At 61.0% G+C, this 16,574-nt stretch overlaps 1 protein-coding gene across 1 annotated transcript in view; it reads left to right on the forward strand.

The window, feature by feature from the left end:
• TAFA5 (TAFA chemokine like family member 5) overlaps positions 1-16,574 on the forward strand; it is a 178,077-nt gene that overhangs the window by 57,606 nt on the left and 103,897 nt on the right. The window lies entirely within an intron of this gene.

Genomic DNA, 16,574 nt, shown 5'->3' on the forward strand with positions numbered 1-16,574 from the left:
CGTGCTCTCAACAGCTCTATGGCCCAGGCCTTTCTGGATCACATCGCCCGGCACAGGGAGAGGGCAGGGCTGGCTTGGCTCCCACGGGGGCCCCCAGGGCCAAGTGACAGCCCCAGGTTCCCCTGGACCCTGCTGATGCTGCCTTCCAGGATGGCATCCCCCAGCCCTTCGAGGTGTCCTTGACCAACAGACAGGACAGTTGTCCCCCAGGCACTGGTCTCTGGCCAGCAGTGGGGTTAGGGCAGGTCAGGGCCAGGTCCCTGATGCCACTTCTTGTGGACAGTTCTGCCATCCACAGAGAGAAGCCAGCTGCAAGCCTTGGAAACCCCCCCAGACCACACGGGACCTCTGCTCATCTGCTGCCTTCCCCTGGAGGCCCCGGGGGGCCACCTGTGTGGGTGACAGTGCCGGGAGGCCGGGGGGCTGCTGGCCTGCACCCTCAGGCTGCCCCCACACCTAGCGGGGCTGGCTGGAGCCTCCCACGTGCCCCCTGCCGCTGCACAGCCGCCCTTGGCTTCAGCCGTTCCTCTGACATTTAGTGCCCAGCGCCAGCTGCCCCGTCCGCATTCTCAGCCTGGCCTTTGTGTGGCCCCACGAGTCCTGCAGACGAGTAGCCCGTGTCACCCCGGAGGCTCATTACAGCGGTGGGCATTTATGCTAGAAGGAGAAGGGACGGTCCCTGGGCTTTGAATGGGCTGTGTGGCCTCCTGGGCAGCTTGAAGGTTGAGCACTGAATGCCTCGGGGTCAGGACAAGCCAGAGCCAGCACTGGCCGTGCAGGGGGTGCTTGGAGCCAGAGTAGCTGGTGCTCCTGCATGTCCCTGTGGGACGGGGCCCTGGTGCCCAGCGGGAGTCCGCACCCCCTCAGGGGAGGAGCTCTGGATCTGCGCTGCCTCCCCGCCCCCGCCGGGCTTTGCAGGCCATGTGGGCCCAGGTTTGGGACTGGTCCAGGGAACACGGAAAGACCCCACTGTCACGGCCAAGCACCCCATGGGGCTTGGACCCTGAGAAGGCACAGTGGGCGTGGCACTCCCAGTGCTGCTGCAGGGGACAGGAGTGTGGCTCTCCTCGTTGTGGATAGAGGACTAGAAACATAGATGTCCCAGATTCGGTTACTTGGGCTGGACAGAGAGTAAACCCCTTATTACAGCAGCCAGCTGTGGGGTATTGCTCCTGTTCTGGTTTTGGAGGCACATGCTAGTCTATTCCTAGCAACATTTAAAGAAATATTCAACATACATGGGCCACCAACCTGTAACCCTTTCTAGCTCTGCTTAGCTCAGCCTGATTGGCTTATATCTGCTTTGGGAAGGAGCTGGTATTTGGGCCCTCAGCTGGAGGCTTTTAGGCATCCACGCAGAAGCTTTGCTGTTCTCAGATCTCAGCTTCTGACCACCCGTCAGCCATGTTAGAGCTCTGTTTTGCCCTGGTGCCACTGAGAGGATGTCCCGTGCCTTGCCCCCACCCCAACCCTGTGCTTAGCTCTTAGGAGCACACTTGTTGGCCTCAGTCATGGATCTTGCTTTGTGGGGCTGGAATTTCCCTGGAGCAGTGGCTCAGGGTGGCAGGTCTGGGTTTTATTGTCTCCTGGATGTGCCTTACCTGGACCAAAGCCAGAGACAGAGGAATGGCTAGGTGGATGGGTGGATGGATGAATGCACAGAAGGATGGATGGATGGATAGATAGATGGATAGATGGTTGGACAGATTAATGATGGATAGATAAGTAGATGGATATATGGATGGATATATGGATGGGTGTATGGATGGGAGTATTGATGCATGGATAGGTGATGGGTGGGTGGACGGATGGATGGATGGTGGATGGATGGATAATGGATGGATGGTAGATGGATGGATGGTGGATGGTGGGGGATAATGGATGGATGGATGGATGATGAGTGAATGGATGGATGGTGGGTAGATGATGGATCAGTAGTAGATAATGGGTGGATGGATGATGAGTGGATGGATGGATGGTGGGTAGATGATGGATCAGTAGGTAGATAATGGATGGATGGATAACGGATGGATGGATGGATAGGTGGATGGTGGATAGATGGATGGTTCGGTAGGTAGATAATGGATGGATAGATAATGGATGGGTGGATGATGGATGGATTATGGGTGGATGGATAGATGGTGGGTAGATGATTTAGGTAGATAATGGATGGATGGATGATGGATGGGTGGATGGATGGGTGGATGGTGGATAGATGGATGGATGGATGATGGATCAGTAGGTAGATACTGGATGGATGGATGGATGGATGGACGGTAGATGGTAGATGGATGGATAGATGGACGAGTGGGTAAGTGGAGAGGTGAAGGGGGCCTGTGATGATGCTTTGCCTCTCCAGGGAGGTGGCAAGGGTGCCCAGGTGGACCTGGCTCTAGCCCAGCTTCTCCTTGCACTGCTTTAGGCAGTTGCTGAGTTCTCAGAACCTCAGTTTCCACAGCAGTAAATGAGGCATCTGTGCCTCAGAAGGCTATTGTGAGAACTAATGATGAGGCGTGTAAAGCTCGTGGCCCATGACAGGCTTGGCCCTGCTCTTGCCTGCAAAGTCCTTGGTGCCTTTTCTTAATGTCACACATTTCGGCGCTTGCTTCTGTTTTGCTCACCGCTGTGGTTCCAGGATTTGCGCTTGGGGACATCAGGGTCTAGCTCATACTTTCCCTCTGCCACATCCATCCTGTGGATTCGCCACACTGTGTCCCCATTCCCCATCAGAGAGGGTTGGCCTTGTCTCCAGCGTTTGCTGTCACAAAGATGTCTTTGTGGACAGGGCCTTGTCCACCCATTGAGTGCTGCTTCGGGGTATATTCTGAAGAATGTAATGTCCAGATTTAGGGTTGGAATAGCTTCAACTTGATTTCATTTCCTTGGGGATATTTTAACAGGAAATAATTTTTTTAAACAGCAACAAAATTGTTTGTTTCCCTGAGGGGCAGGCTGAGTGCTAACTGGGGGGAGTGTCCCCGGGCCCTGCCTGTGTGGCCCTCTGAGGCCACTGGGAGGCCCTATGTGCGCAGGGCTGTTTCCAGGGACCAGGGGGCACCAGGTGTCCCCCACGGGCCAGGGGGTTCCTCCCAGCTATAGTAGGAAGCGCTTTAAAAAGGCAATCCCCACTTTGAGTGAACGGGATCTATTAAGCCCGGCTAAAGTGTGAGTTAATGTGTGCAGAGAAGAGATAAGAATTTCAAAAAGGAGAGCAAGTAACGGCAGTCGTGGGAGGTAAGAGCCGCTGTCGCTGTGGGGGGTGGCCAGCAGGGCTGGCAGAGCTGGCCGGTGGCCCGAGGGGAGAAGGGGACATGCCTGCTCCGCCCAGACGCCCACTTCCAGCCCCTCCTCCTGTCCCCGTTCATTCAGTTCTCAGCATCGGGTCACACTCGTGCCAGCAGGTGCAGCCAGCACTCACAGTGGCCCTGTTCCTGGGAGCCCAGGCACAGGGGTGACGCTGCAGTGTGGCCCTGGGTGTGGGGTCTCGTGGGATGAGGGTGGAGCAGGGATCCCTGGCCGAGGTTGAGCCCACGCAGGGTGCTGGACGGACGTGGGCACGGCAGAGGTCTGGACGTGAGTGGCTGGTGTGACCCAGAGCAGAGAGACGAGCAGTGGGGGGCCCGGGCTGCCGTGGACAGCCAGGGTGCCAGGCCCAGCTAGTGGAGGATGAGGTCACGACCTCTGTTTTCTGGGGGTGCAGAGGAGGCCACGGAAGAAATGAGAGTGAAACGCCTGAACTCTGAGCCAGCGGGAAGTCCGTGTCCGCCCGTGAGACCGAGGCCAAGGGCCCTGCCCGCACCGCGGCCTGGGCCATCCTGAGGCTGGTTAGCAGTGGGAGCGCCCCCCACCTCCACCCCCGTCTTCCCGCTTCCTCTCCCCGTGGGTGGCTTCCCTCTCCTGTCCCTCCATCTGCCGCCCCTTCTGCCCTACTCCTTCCTCTCCGCTGCTCTAGAGGGTCTGGAACTCGCTCGCCCCGGGGTGTCGAGGGCTGACGACAGCTCAGAGTCAGCCCTGCCAGGGAACTCCCTTGAGCTCAAAGACTCTCCTCTGGGGGTGGCTGGGACAGCTCTTTGGGGTTCCCACAACAATGCGCCCCAGAGATCTTCCTGGGGCAAGATACGGGCTCTTCCGTGCACATGGAAGGGACAGGAGGGAGGGCAGCGTCGGTCGGGGCCCACCGCGTGCGGAGTTCTCGGCCTGTGCGTGCGGCCATCCTTGCAGTGAGTGTGGACGAGGGATCCGGGCCCCGCGAGACTGACCATGGCCCGCGGTCAGGTCACACTGACGGCCGGGGCCCTCCCACCCCGAAGCCCTTGCTCTCGTCTCTGCCCCGGCTCACTGGCTGCCGGCCTCAGCCTCCCGCAGCCCGTCTCCAGAGCCCGAGCGCTCAGCCTCCTCGCGCGGGTCGGGGGCAGATGTGGAGGCACCTGCTGCCCTGAACCCCGAGTCGGCCTAGAGGGAGGGGCAGGGCTGGAGGGGAGCAGACTGGGCGTGGGCCCCGGCCGAGCCCTTATGGACGCGGCACTTGGCAGACGCCTCCACTCTCAGGTGCTCGGTTTTCTGTGTAACGGGGACAGTTGCCGGGGTGTGCCGAGTGCTCGGGTTGTGGCAGTTACTCGAGGAGGGGTCCCAGGGGAACAATGGCACATGGCCACGTGCAGTGGGTGCTCAGACTTCTGCTTCAGGGGGGCGCGGGGAGCGTGCAGTTGTGGCAGTTTCTGGAAGCTGCAAGGCCTGGCCCAGCCCCGACATGAAGTGGCACCTGGGGTGGGGGGAGCAGCTGCCAGCGCCAGGGCGGCCATGGGGAGGGGGCGCTAGGGAGCTCAGTTATCGAGAGGAATAATACCCTAATGCAACCTTTAAAAACTCATTTGGGCAAACTGCAGCCCACAGGCTGTGCCTGTGTGTGTGATACAGTTGGACTGTGGGTCTCGCTGTCGTCTCTCAGTCCAGCTTTTACACTGGGGACCACCAGGGCTTCCCACCGAGGGTAGTGGTGCATCGAAAGTGCTCCCCGGGGCTGGGCGCAGCCACAGTGCCCCTGCCGACGCAGGGCTGGGGGGCTCCCGCTGTCCCTCCTTGGGCAGACACGCAGGTGAGGCAGGGCTGTGCCGGCCGGGCGGGGGTGGGGCACAGGTTCTGATTTGCAGGACTCGGTCTTCTTGGTGGCTGGCCTCACACACCCGTGGGGTGCAGCTAAGGTGGGATTTCCAGCCCTTCCTCCCTGCCATGGTGGCCTTTGGCCTGGAGGGACGGGCACGATGCAGTCCTCGAGGAAGTCCCCACCGAGGACCTGCACTGTGCTGTGTGCTCACGATGATCACTTGCAGGAGAAAGGGAGTCTGTGGGGCCGCGCGTGAGCCCCCCCGTGAGAAGGCCCAGTCTTGCTGGGCACCCCAGGGCAGGCGACCTGTGGGTGAGGCCCGGAGTGCGCCCAGTAAGGCGGGTCCTGTCTTCCTGGGGCTCTCGTCGGACAGGAAGTCTTCTCGTCTGGGTCACGGGTCCTGCTGCCACTGAGGACCTGCCCAGCCTGGAAGCCAACCGACCACAGGAGGCTTCTGGGAAGGAGCGTCTTGAGGGAGCAGCAGGGTGGATGTGACACCCTCCTCCCAGGCCAGGCATCTCCTGACCTGCCTCGGTGGTCCTGGCCCCGGCCCAGCCCTGTCTCTTCCCACCCCACACTGCCCGTCCCCGACAGACACTCCTGTGTTGCCCTCGACCTCCCGACCGTGGCCTTCTGCTCAGACTCACCAGCTGCCCACCCTCGATGCCCCTTAGATTGCAGGAGACGCTGTGTCTCAGCCCCTCTCACACCAGCCCGCCTTCCCGCTGGCCCAACCCCCCCATCCCCCTTGCCTCCCCGTCTCAGGAAGTGGCCCCAACTTTCCAGCCCCCGGCTCTCCTCCTCCCCGGTCCAGGCCCTTCTGCGGATCTCGCTGCAGCTTCAGGTCATGGCGCCGTGGGCCGTCCTCACCAGACAGGCCCGTCCTGACCCAGGTGCACCTCGGAGGCTCCCGTGAAGACTGTTCTGTGTCCCTGTGGGCCAGGCCCTGCCAGGAGGTGACTTAATTAGTTATTCTTGTGGACACGGGACCCAGGTCCCATGACGCTGCCACGGAAGTGCACGTGGCCCATGTGTCTCGTGGGTGTTGCTCCAGCTTAGGTGGTGAGGCTGGGGGATCCGGGGGCCTGGGGCTCTCGCCAGGCCTGTTTCCCAGGACGCTGCTAACCTGCTCTCCTGTTCTCTCCTGGCCCCGGGAGGAGGTGGCTGCTGCGGCCTCCCCTGCAGGTGTCCTCCCCCCCATCTCTGGGCTGGGAGGGGCTAGACTGGCTGAACCCTACTGTCCCCGGCCCAGGCCCCTCCCCACGGAGCTGCCTGTGCCAGAGGCCTGGGGAGGCTGCGTTCTTCCCGCCCGACACCCCCTCTGGGAGTGCGGGCTTCTCTGCTGCCCACGCCGCCCTGGCAGTTCCCCGCCTCACCCCTCCCTCCCAGGACACCGTATCAATGCTCCTTCATGCGGGCTGGACCCCCCCTCCAGGTGAGGTCCACGCCCTGTCACCCCTTCTCCCCTCCTGGCCTTTGCTTCTTAGAGGGGGTGTGTGTGTTCTCACCGATTTGAAACGTGGCTTTGGTGAGGTTTAGTCTTGCCAATACGTGTACCACTTCCTCATCTTCTTCAGAGAGTGCAAAGTACCACACTATGTGAATGTCACACAATTTATCATATTATTTTTAACATACTGGGTCTCCAGTTACAGAACCTCGCATCATGCACACGGTAAACACAGATAACAAAGGAAGGTTCAAAAGGAAAAGCAAATTCTGCCTTCCTCTTCCGGGCCCCCCAGCCTCTCCCCCGGGACAGAACGGTTAATAGCTTCCTTCCTGTCCTGCCTGGCCCGAACCACTGTACTTTTTATTTATTTTTACCGAGCATCGTGACAGCCAGTGCACACTCAAACTTCCCCTTCTTGCTTTGTCACCTCTGGTGAGGACCGTGTCACTTTCCATTCTAGACAGTAAAGAAAGCAGGAGGCCTGACCTCTCCTCGGAAGCTCAACCTTCCTTTTCTCACTCACTCACAGATACATGTAGAAATTAATATTTAGTATTCAGGATCCAAGAATTTATATGTAGCTTTCTACTATTATTAATTTTCTGAGATTTATCAACATGTTGCTTTTAAAACCTGAACAGAAATAAAGGATATTTACGACATGATTCTATGAGCAGAGATTTGTGACGGGGACTGTGGAGAAGGAGATGCAACGTTTTCCTGCAAAGACCTTTTGCCAGTTGAAGCAGATTCTTCCAGGCATCGAGGCCGGACGCACCTGTTTGCCTGCTCTTCACAGCTTATTCCACTTCTAGTGAAACGTGCTGCGTTTTCTTTTATCTCATGTCCCCACATCCAGTCTCTCGAGACCTTTCTCTGCTGGCGTGTCACCCAGGTCAGCGTCCTGCGTAAGGGATGTGACCAGGACACAGGGCTGCTGAGCGCCCGTCAGTGGGACGCACGGCCCCAGTGCGGCTGGTGGGAAACTCGGGGCTGGGTCTGTCCATGTCCCTGTCCCTGTCCCTGTCGAACTCGAAGGTGCCGCTGCACTGTCCTGTGGACGCCAGTGTCGCGAGAGATTTCAGTGACAGGCCGTTTCTGACTCTGTGGAACGTTCTTACCTATTTACTTTTTAATTCTGCAAGGTTTTCCGAGTTTCTTGCATTGCTTGGACCTAGGGGTGGAGCTGCTAGATCTGTTCAGTGTGTGGTAAGTCCCTATGGTCTGAAGATGTGTGCTCATTTATTTGACGATTCCCTCCTTTTTGTTGCCTTTTTTCTCTTTTGGACTGTTTAGCAAATGAAATTTGGACACCAGGATACACCCTGCATGTCTCCCCTTTTCTCTCCTTTCCGTCTCTGGCCCCACGTTCTCTCGCACCCGGCGGAGCTTCTCGACCACGGTCCTGGTCCCGACGCCGGCCCGTGTTAGTCTCCGGCGCTGCCTCTTAGAATTGGTCGATAATGTTAATCTCTGAGAGTTCTTTCTCATACCTGTGTTTCCTTTCTTCACTGGAGCCCGGTTTTCTTTCATTGGGAACTTTTTCTTTCAGAAGATTTTGAGAATGATGCTGTTTAGAGTTACTATGATTATGATTACTTTGTTTTTCCCTGAATTATCTCTGTCCCCTAAAGGTCAAGTGTAGAATAAATACATGTGTAGGAGCCTCCCTCCTCTTTCCTGCTCTTGGCTTTCTGCAAATACGAGTGACCCTGCCCGCCAGCCCCTTTATTTCCAGGCAGGAATGAAGGCTGAGGTGTGTGCAGTAACTGGCCATCGTGGGTCCCCTCTGCCCTGTGCAGCCCAGCCTGTGTCCCACTTGGCCAGGAATGGGCAGGGCGTGTGGCAGACGGGCCTCACTGGCCGTGGGCACAGAGCTAGTGGCCAAGCCAGGGTCCCCACAGTTGCTGGACGCTGGCAGGCCCTACCCTGGCAGGCCCAGCCTGGGGACAGGCTGTCTTTGTGCATTTCGCTCCTGGGGGACTGTGCTGCCTTTGCCTCGCTCGTCCTGTTGGGAGTGGACGGCCAAGCTCCTCGTCCCTGCCCCGCTCACTTCTCTCTTAGGCCCTGACTTTGTCACTGGAGCAGCGGGTTCCTGGCCTTCCGTGGGCCGTGGGCCCCTCTGGGAACCTAGTAAAGCCTATGGAACCCATCTGAGAATAAAACAAAAATATGTGTTTACGAAGAATACCAACTGTGTTAAAATACAGTTACTAAACGTTAAAAAATACTTTGGCAGAGTAATATTTGCTTCTTTATGAAAATATGACACGAAACGTAAGTAGTGGGACGGGGGTGATTCTCAGCAACAGCGTGCATGAGCCGTATAGCGGGGTATCCGCGTGCGCCGTGATGTGATACAAAAATACCTGTGATTTCCTGGCGACAGAGACACAGTTACAGCTGAACTGTTGAGCTTACTGCCCACGTGCCTAACTGAAGGCGGCGTTAGGTTTCTGCTAGAGACTGTTAAGGGAAATGCACGCTCTCCCGTCCAGGGCGGCTGTGCCCGGGCAGAAGGCAGAACCCCCCTCTCTGCTCGGCTTTCTTCCCGTCTGGCCTGGGCCGGACTTGCCTGACAGCGGCAGTTTTGGGGGTTGTGGGGGGTGTGGGAGGTGGGGGGCCAGACCTGCCCGTGCTTCGGGGAGCACAGCCGACCAGCCCAGCGCCCGGACGTGCTTCTTCGTCCATTGGCACCAAGGCGCTGCCTCGGGGGACCTGGGCATCCTTCTGATGGCGTCTCTTTGGTCCAGCACCTGGTTCCCTCACCCTTTGGGCTTTCCTGTCGGTATCCTTGATCCTCAGCACCTCTATGGTTTTATCATATTTTAAGGGTCTTTTATATTGTTTTAATGAGACCCAGGTGTCCTCTCCTGAGGTCTTTGTTGGTTTTCTCCAGCTCCGAGGCTCGTGCTGCCACCTGAACTGGGTTTCCAGTGGCCCTGCGGCCCCTTGGTCTGCACTGGGAACTGACTTTTGGGGGCCAGCATGGATTCTCCCCTTGTCACCTGTGACTTCTGTTCAAGTGCCAGCAAGGCCACGTGCGCTTGGAACACGAGGCCCTGGCGCCTGGGGGCACTGGGCACGAGGTCTTCCTGCCCCACCTGTTAAAAATAAATTAGCGGGCCATGCCTCTCTTTATGAATTATTTTTCTTTTCCTTCCTCCTTTTTAGTACTCTGCACAGAAGGACCCTCCAAATGGTTAGTTCTTAAAAATTTCCCCTGGTGAATTTAGAATACTTTTCTATTTTCAAAATTTCAAATAATACGTACCTGATGGGTGACACAACAAATGTCAGGAGTGGGGTTTCTCTCCCAATTGAGGTCCCTTAGGGGGCAAGGGTGTGCATGTATGGTAAGCACCCCGAAGACCCCTGAGCCCTCTGTCGTGGACAGCCATGTGCCAGGTGGGAAGGGAGGCCGGTGACCTTGGCGGAGGGCAGGCTTTGCGTGTGAGGCAGGCCGGGCTGGTGCGTGTAGAGCCTCACCGGAGAATGTTTAGGGCGTGAAGAGAGGGGGCTGGGTCGGAGCTTGTAGGAAGCGGGGTCTGGAGGGGACTGCATGAAGGGGGAATGCTCAGGCCCTCCCAGGGCAGGTCTGGAGTTGCTTTGTGCTTGGCTGGTGTGAGGCTGGGGCCGCTTATCCAGGTGAGCTGACTTGGGGCCGGCGTTCTTGTCTCTCACAGGTGTTTCCAGGGGTGGGGGCTGAGGTCAGCTGTGGGGAGGATTGCTTGTCTGTTGCCCTGACCAGGTGCTAGGCACAGCGGAGCCGGGTCAGGCTGCCAGCATCCAGCTTGGTGGCTAATCCTGGCTCTTCCCTTGACTTGCTAGTTGATGTGGACCCAGCTTCCATGCCTCTACAGGCCTCAGTTTCCCCAAATGTGCCCTGATGGGCTTGATCCATCTGACCTCTAAGGGCCTTTCAGGGCCTGGCCTCTTCCCCTCCTGGCACATAAATGTCTGTGCAGGGAAGAAACAACCTGTATGTGAACATTGGGCACGGAGGGTGCTGTCTCTGTGCCCCTACCCCACACAGGCCAGGGCAGAGCTTCCGGCAGAAGCATAAGCCCTGAGTCCCGTCCAAAGCTCTTTGCTGGACATTTGCAATGGACTTTGAAATTTAATTCATGCAAAAACGCCTTGAGGCCTACCACACTGGTCCTGGTGCTGGGCTCTAGGGCAACTCCCAGGAAATAGGACACCCGGTGCCCTCCACTCTGGGGTGCAGGGTGGAGAGGAAAATTGGACTGAAAATTGGACATATACCCTCCTTCTGAAAGGCAGGAGGGGGCAGCGGCGGGCAGGTGCCTCCTGCTTGTTCGCTCTGGAGCAGGACGTGGTGTTCACCATGGTCCGCACTTGGGAGTGGGGCAGCCGGCTGGGGGGGGGCACACAGTGGGCTGGGACGAGGTGTGTTCGTGTGTGCTTCCCACAGATGCGTTGTTTTCAGAAGCGACAGGACGGCTCCAAAGCGCAGCTTGTTCTGAGTGCTCCCGGCCGCCGGTCAGCTGCGGGCGCTGGTGGTGCCTGGCCAAGCGCCCCGCCTCTCCGGGCCTGGGGTGCAAGGGACTGGGGGGGGGAGGCCGCAACTCGGCGGCTCTGCAGTGAGGGCCCCGCGCGCCTAGGTGGAGCCCGACCCGCGGTTTTCGGCTGGGCCGGCCCCACCTGACCGCCGGCGCGCCAGGCGGGGGCGCTGCGGGGCGGCGGGGTCCCCGGGGTCCCCTGGGCGGCCCAGTGCGCATCGGCGGCTCGCGGCCGGGCGGAGCGCAGACGGCGGCGGGCGCGGGCCGGACTCCAGGGCGCGCGGGCCTGGCCACCGGGCTGGGCAAGCCGCGCCGCGCTCCCTCCCCCCGCCTCCCGGAGGGGCCGCTGCCGAGCGGGCGGGCGCGCGCAACCAGGCCGGAGCAGCAGCGTCCCGCGGGCGGCCAGGCGCGCAGCGTCGCCGGCCCCACCTGTAGGCGCGGCCGCCCCCGGCAGCAGCACCGGCAGCGCCAGCCCCGCGCGGCCAGCCGCGGGCGCGCCGGGCCCGGACCGCGTTCCGGCCGCAGCGGCGGAGGCGCGGGCTGCAGGGAGCGCGGAGGCCGCCACCGTCCGGGGGGGACCGGCCCGCCAGCCCCGCGCCGCGCAAGTTCGATCGCGGCGGGCTCGGCCGGGCCGCGCGGGCCCCGGCGGCGGCGATGGTGCGGCAGCCCCGCGCCCTGCGCGCAGCCCCGGCCCCGAGCCTGGCCCGGCGCGGCGGCGGTGGCGGCGGCGGCGCGGCGGCCCCCTGAGCCCCGGGCCGGAGCGAGCGCGGGCGGCGGCGGCGGCGGCGGAGGAGGAGGAGGAGGAAGGGGAGAAGGAGGAAGGCGACGCCAAGCAGCGGGCGGGGGGCGACAGGCGGAGGAGGGGCCGCGCCGGACCCCCGGCCGCTGGCCGTTGCGCAATCCGCGGCCCGCCGTCCGGGCCCTGCTGGCGGTGCGGCTCCGGGGGCGGTGGCGGGGCTGATTCATGGGGCCGCGGCGGCCGCCCCCCCGCGCCCGGGCCCCCGGCGCCCCGCAGCCCGCGATGGTGGCCGAGTGGCCGGAGCGGAGGCCGCCGCGGCCCGAGACTTTCTGCTAACCTCCCCGCCCCCGCCCGCCCCCTCCCCGCGCCCCCCCGCGCCCGCTCCCCTCCCCCTGCCCGAAAAGACACAAATCGCCTCCCGGAGTGGCGCCTCCAGTCGCGGCGGAGCGCGGCGTTGGCGGCGGATGGAGGGCGCGAGCGGGCGGCCGCGGCGGCTGCACCCGGTGGGGCGCTGATGCGGCGCCTGGACCTTCGCTGCGCGACTTCGGGGGCGTCGGCCGAGCGGGCACTCCGCGATGCAGCTCCTGAAAGCGCTCTGGGCACTGGCCGGGGCCGCGCTCTGCTGCTTCCTCGTCCTGGTGATCCACGCGCAGTTCCTGAAGGAAGGTAATTGTCCCCGGGCGCCGTCCCCGGCCGTCCCTCGATGCTCCGCCCGGCTCGCGGCGGCCCCTGCGCGCGACCCGCTTCCAGTAGGTTCCGCCGCCACTGCTCCGGGCCGGGATCCTTGGGCGCCGCTGCGGGCTGGAACGGCCACGGCACGACCGTTGCTGACGCCCGACCCCGCGTGCAGCCCGCCCCGCGCCCATCGGGGTCCACAGCGGTCCTCGGGGCGCGGGTGAGGCGCGGGGTCGGGGCGCGCCGCGGCCTCCGTACTCCTCGCTGCCCTGGAGCCCCGGCCCGATCCCCGGCTGCTGTTCCGTCCCTGCCCCACTCGGCTCGGTGGTGGCGGCGCCCGCCCGCACGGCGCGGGCCCTCGGTAGATGGCACCAGCGCTCCACGTTGGCCCGCCTGGCCGGGGCGGGCGTGGGGCTCGGGCAGCGGGTGTCATGCAAGGCCTGGTTGTCTGCACCCCGAGTCCCAGGCCGCCTTCCAGGCTGGGTCAGTGACCCCGCAGGGCCTTAGCCCCAGAGTCGTGCTGTGAGGGCCAGCACCGAGTTCCTCCCCGCCCCCTTGGTCCCTGTTGGAGTGCAGGGTTGTCTGGGACTCTGTCCGTGTGTGCAGGATAATGATTGGGCCCTCCTGGCCTGAGAGGCCCCTCGGACTGAGGATCCTCGCGTGGAGGGGGGCAAAGGCACACCTCCCCCTTTGGTTTGTGGACGCCCTGGCACCCCAGCCACACTCCTGGAAACTTCCTGGTGGGGATTGTGGGGGTGTGGGAGGGAGGGGCAGGTTCCCAGTGCTTGGGGTCTTGGCACACTCTGAGCTCAGCCAGGTGCACCAGCGCCAAGGGGCGGGAACTGCTGCTCTCGCCTCCCCTGGTGGCACCCACTGCCCATGGGTGGCAGCGTCCCTGCACACAGGCCCTGCCCTCGCTGCTGGGGGGCTTCCCTCGCCGCAGGAACACCAACCCCTGGAGGGAGCTGGTGTGGCAGGCAGTGCGCTGCTTCTGCTGCTTCTCGTTAGCTCTGAGCTCTACAAAGGAAGGGTTTGCAACATCCAGCTGCTTCCTGCCTAATTAATGAGCTGTGGGAGCCCTGGGGGAGTCAGGTGGGAGTGGGAGCCTGGCCCCGGGCCCGGGACCTCCCTCGATTTTGGGCCCAGGCAGCCAGACAGCCAGTGCACAGCCGGGGAGGCAGAGGGGCCTGTCCCGGGAGTCAGCTGCAGGCCCGGCCTGCCCAGCCGGGCTCGATGGGACCCTCCTTCCTAACGCCGAGGCCAGTGTTCCCGCTGCCTTACTGCCCTACTTTAAGAGTGGGCAGTCCTCCCCAGGGCAGGGGTCCCTCATGGCTGGGGTGGCCATCCTTCCTGCTGAGGAGTCGTTTCCCCCAGGCAAGTCCCCAGAGGGCTCTGTTCAGCCGGTGTCCTCTGCCAGGTGACTGTGGGACTCACCAAACGGTATGTTCCAGGCACCTGCTGAGGGGCTCCCTGCCCTGCTGGGCCTTGTTTGGGCTGCAAGTTCTCTACTCTTCCTACTGACCTTCCACTCTCTGGGGGATTAATTTTTGGAAAGGGCATGTGTGTTGAACTTCCAGTTCTTCTCTAAGGTGACAGTGCCCAACTGCCCTCATGTGCTGTGACGCAGGGACTTTCCCCTTATTTTTAAGCTATGCTTTAGTGACAGAGTGAGGCCCCTGACCATGGTGACAGCAGTCTGGGAAGGTTCCTTTCTGCCTCACTCAGTGGAGCCTGACCGTCCAGGTGTCTTGCGATGGCGTGTCTGGGCTCTGAGACTTAAGGACTCTGCTGTCCGGCTGAGAGGAGAGAGTTTCTGACTGCGAGGGGGGAGGTGCTGGGCGCCGGGTGGGACGACGTCTCGGTGAATAGCTAGCTGTGTTCCCCGAGTGGAGTGTTTGAGGCTGTGCTATCCGACAGCCCTCACAGAGCCTGCGTGTTTACCTTGAAGCAGACACGTGTGTCAGTGTTGTGGAAGACAGCGCAGTGGCAGGAAGGTAGGATGCGGGGCAGGGGCCAGGTGCACGCTGGGGGGGCACAGGTGTCATTGGAACCAGGGGTGGTGTGTGCCCAAGTGTTAGTGCAGCCCCCCCGGGGAGGTCTCTCCAGCCATCTGAGAAGGTTGCCTGCGCTCCAGTGTGCCCTGGGTCTGAAAGGCTGGGGCTCAGTGGCCTCCCTGTCCTGGCCGAGATGCCCCTTTGGTCCCTGGGGGGAGCGTTGGGGCCCAGTGCTGAGAGGCCTGGGGAGGGTGGCGGCCGACCCCGGCTCCCGGCGGAGGGGCAGGGGCTGCGGGCTCAGGTCCGCTCTCCTCCCCGCGGCGCGCTGTCCAGCAGGAGGGAGGAGCGAGGCAGGCGGTGGACAATTGCGACTTGTTGTCTCGGGACTGGTGGGAAAGAGCTGTTTAAATGGCCATTTCCATGAATCTGTTTTTTTCAGGGGTGAAGAATGGGGGACCCAGGGAGCCGTTTTTCCACACTTCCCCTTTTGTGTGGAGATACAGGCCACCCCGTGGCTAATCCGTCCCCCTCTGGCCGTCTGTCTTCCCGTGTTTGCGAAGATGAATAGCGCTGTGAACCGGGAGGGAGGCGAACTGTGGGCCATAATTGCAGCCTGGCTGTCCGGTCTTTGTGAGAGCAGGTCCTGCCACCGCGCCAGGCCCGACCCGCAGCCGGAGGGCAGGGGAGGGCGCAAGCCCACGGTTCGGGGTCTGCACCCTTGGGACACTGGCCCTCCCCTGGGAGGGGAGAGCCGTCTTTTGCTCCTGAAAGCAGCGTGTACATGCTGTGTGTCTGAGCTCCAGGTAGCGTGGGGATGAGACGGGAGTCTTAGGAACCCGATTTAAGGTCCAGCTGCTTCATGAGGGAGCAGAAGACACATGTCTTGGAGAGGGGAGAGGGGAGGGAGGAGGCCGATCCCTTATCTCCTTCCCTATGTTTGTTCTTGGAACATGGAGTTAAGGAAATAGCTAGAATTATAAAAATTATTTTCCATCTTTCTCTTCTAAAGACTTTAAAATATTTTTCTGAAAGCCTTTGAATCAGCGGACGGCTTTGGTGTGGATGCTAATGTCACAGAAGGTCAGAGCAATACCACAGAGGCCAGGGCTGGAAACCGGGGGAGCCGGGGCAAGATCGGCATCAGAGCGGTTCGGGCTCTGGGACCCACGGGGACTGCGGGGAGGCCAGGAACCATGCGGCCCAGTCCTTTCTGAATTGAGGGAGAACCCAGGGCTTTTCTCCTTTACATGTGGATTTGCCGTTCGACTCTCTGCAAATCCTTTTGGTGGCAGGGGAGTATTCGAAGGGCTGCGCGTGCTGTTTAAAAGCCTCTTTTGCAGGTTAATATTGAGAACTTGTTGGAGGGATTAGCGTCTGCGTCTGGCCGCCCTGGTACAGTGTGCGGGGGCCTCGATTCCCGAGGCACCTCCAGACGCCGCGCTGCCTTCCGCAGCCGCTCCAAGGGCAGGCTGGCGACTGAGCAGGAGGAGTCAGCTCCCGTTCACTCAGTCAGCTAGTCATTCTGCAAACCCACGTGGCCCGTGAGAAGGGCACCCGCCACTCCGTAAAGATGGCTCATGATATTGTATTCATTGTTGTGGCCTTGCACAGTGACCCTTAATTAGTGTAGTCTTCGCAGTACTGGCAGCCCATGCAGAGCTGTGTCTGCTATATCTACCAGTTTAGTTTTTTAAAAATGGACAGAGAACTTATGGTAGATGGCACAGTTCCTGGCCCACAGAAGCCATCAGAAATATGTGTCGAATGCAAAATGAATATTCCGGTTATAAGCACATGCGTGTGTCCCAGAGACGTAAGCATAGGGGCGGCTGTGGGTGCATTATGGGTGCGTAGGCGGCGAGGGCTTGGTAGTCCCTGAGGTTTGCAGAGCAGCCAGGCTGTTCTCGGTGCGGGCCCCAGACAGCACCCGGCTCCCTTCTCAGTCAGTAATGACAGAGCACAGGAGGAGCTAACTGCTCGCGGTGCGTGCGTACCTATAGAGAGGATTTCCGCAGCTCTGGGCTCTCCTAAACTCTCAGGGCAAGTTATGCCTGTGCACCTTCACCCGGGCTTGGCGTGGGGGGCT

Source organism: Eulemur rufifrons, chromosome 16 (assembly GCF_041146395.1).
Source record: "Eulemur rufifrons isolate Redbay chromosome 16, OSU_ERuf_1, whole genome shotgun sequence".
Lineage (NCBI taxonomy): Eukaryota > Metazoa > Chordata > Mammalia > Primates > Lemuridae > Eulemur > Eulemur rufifrons.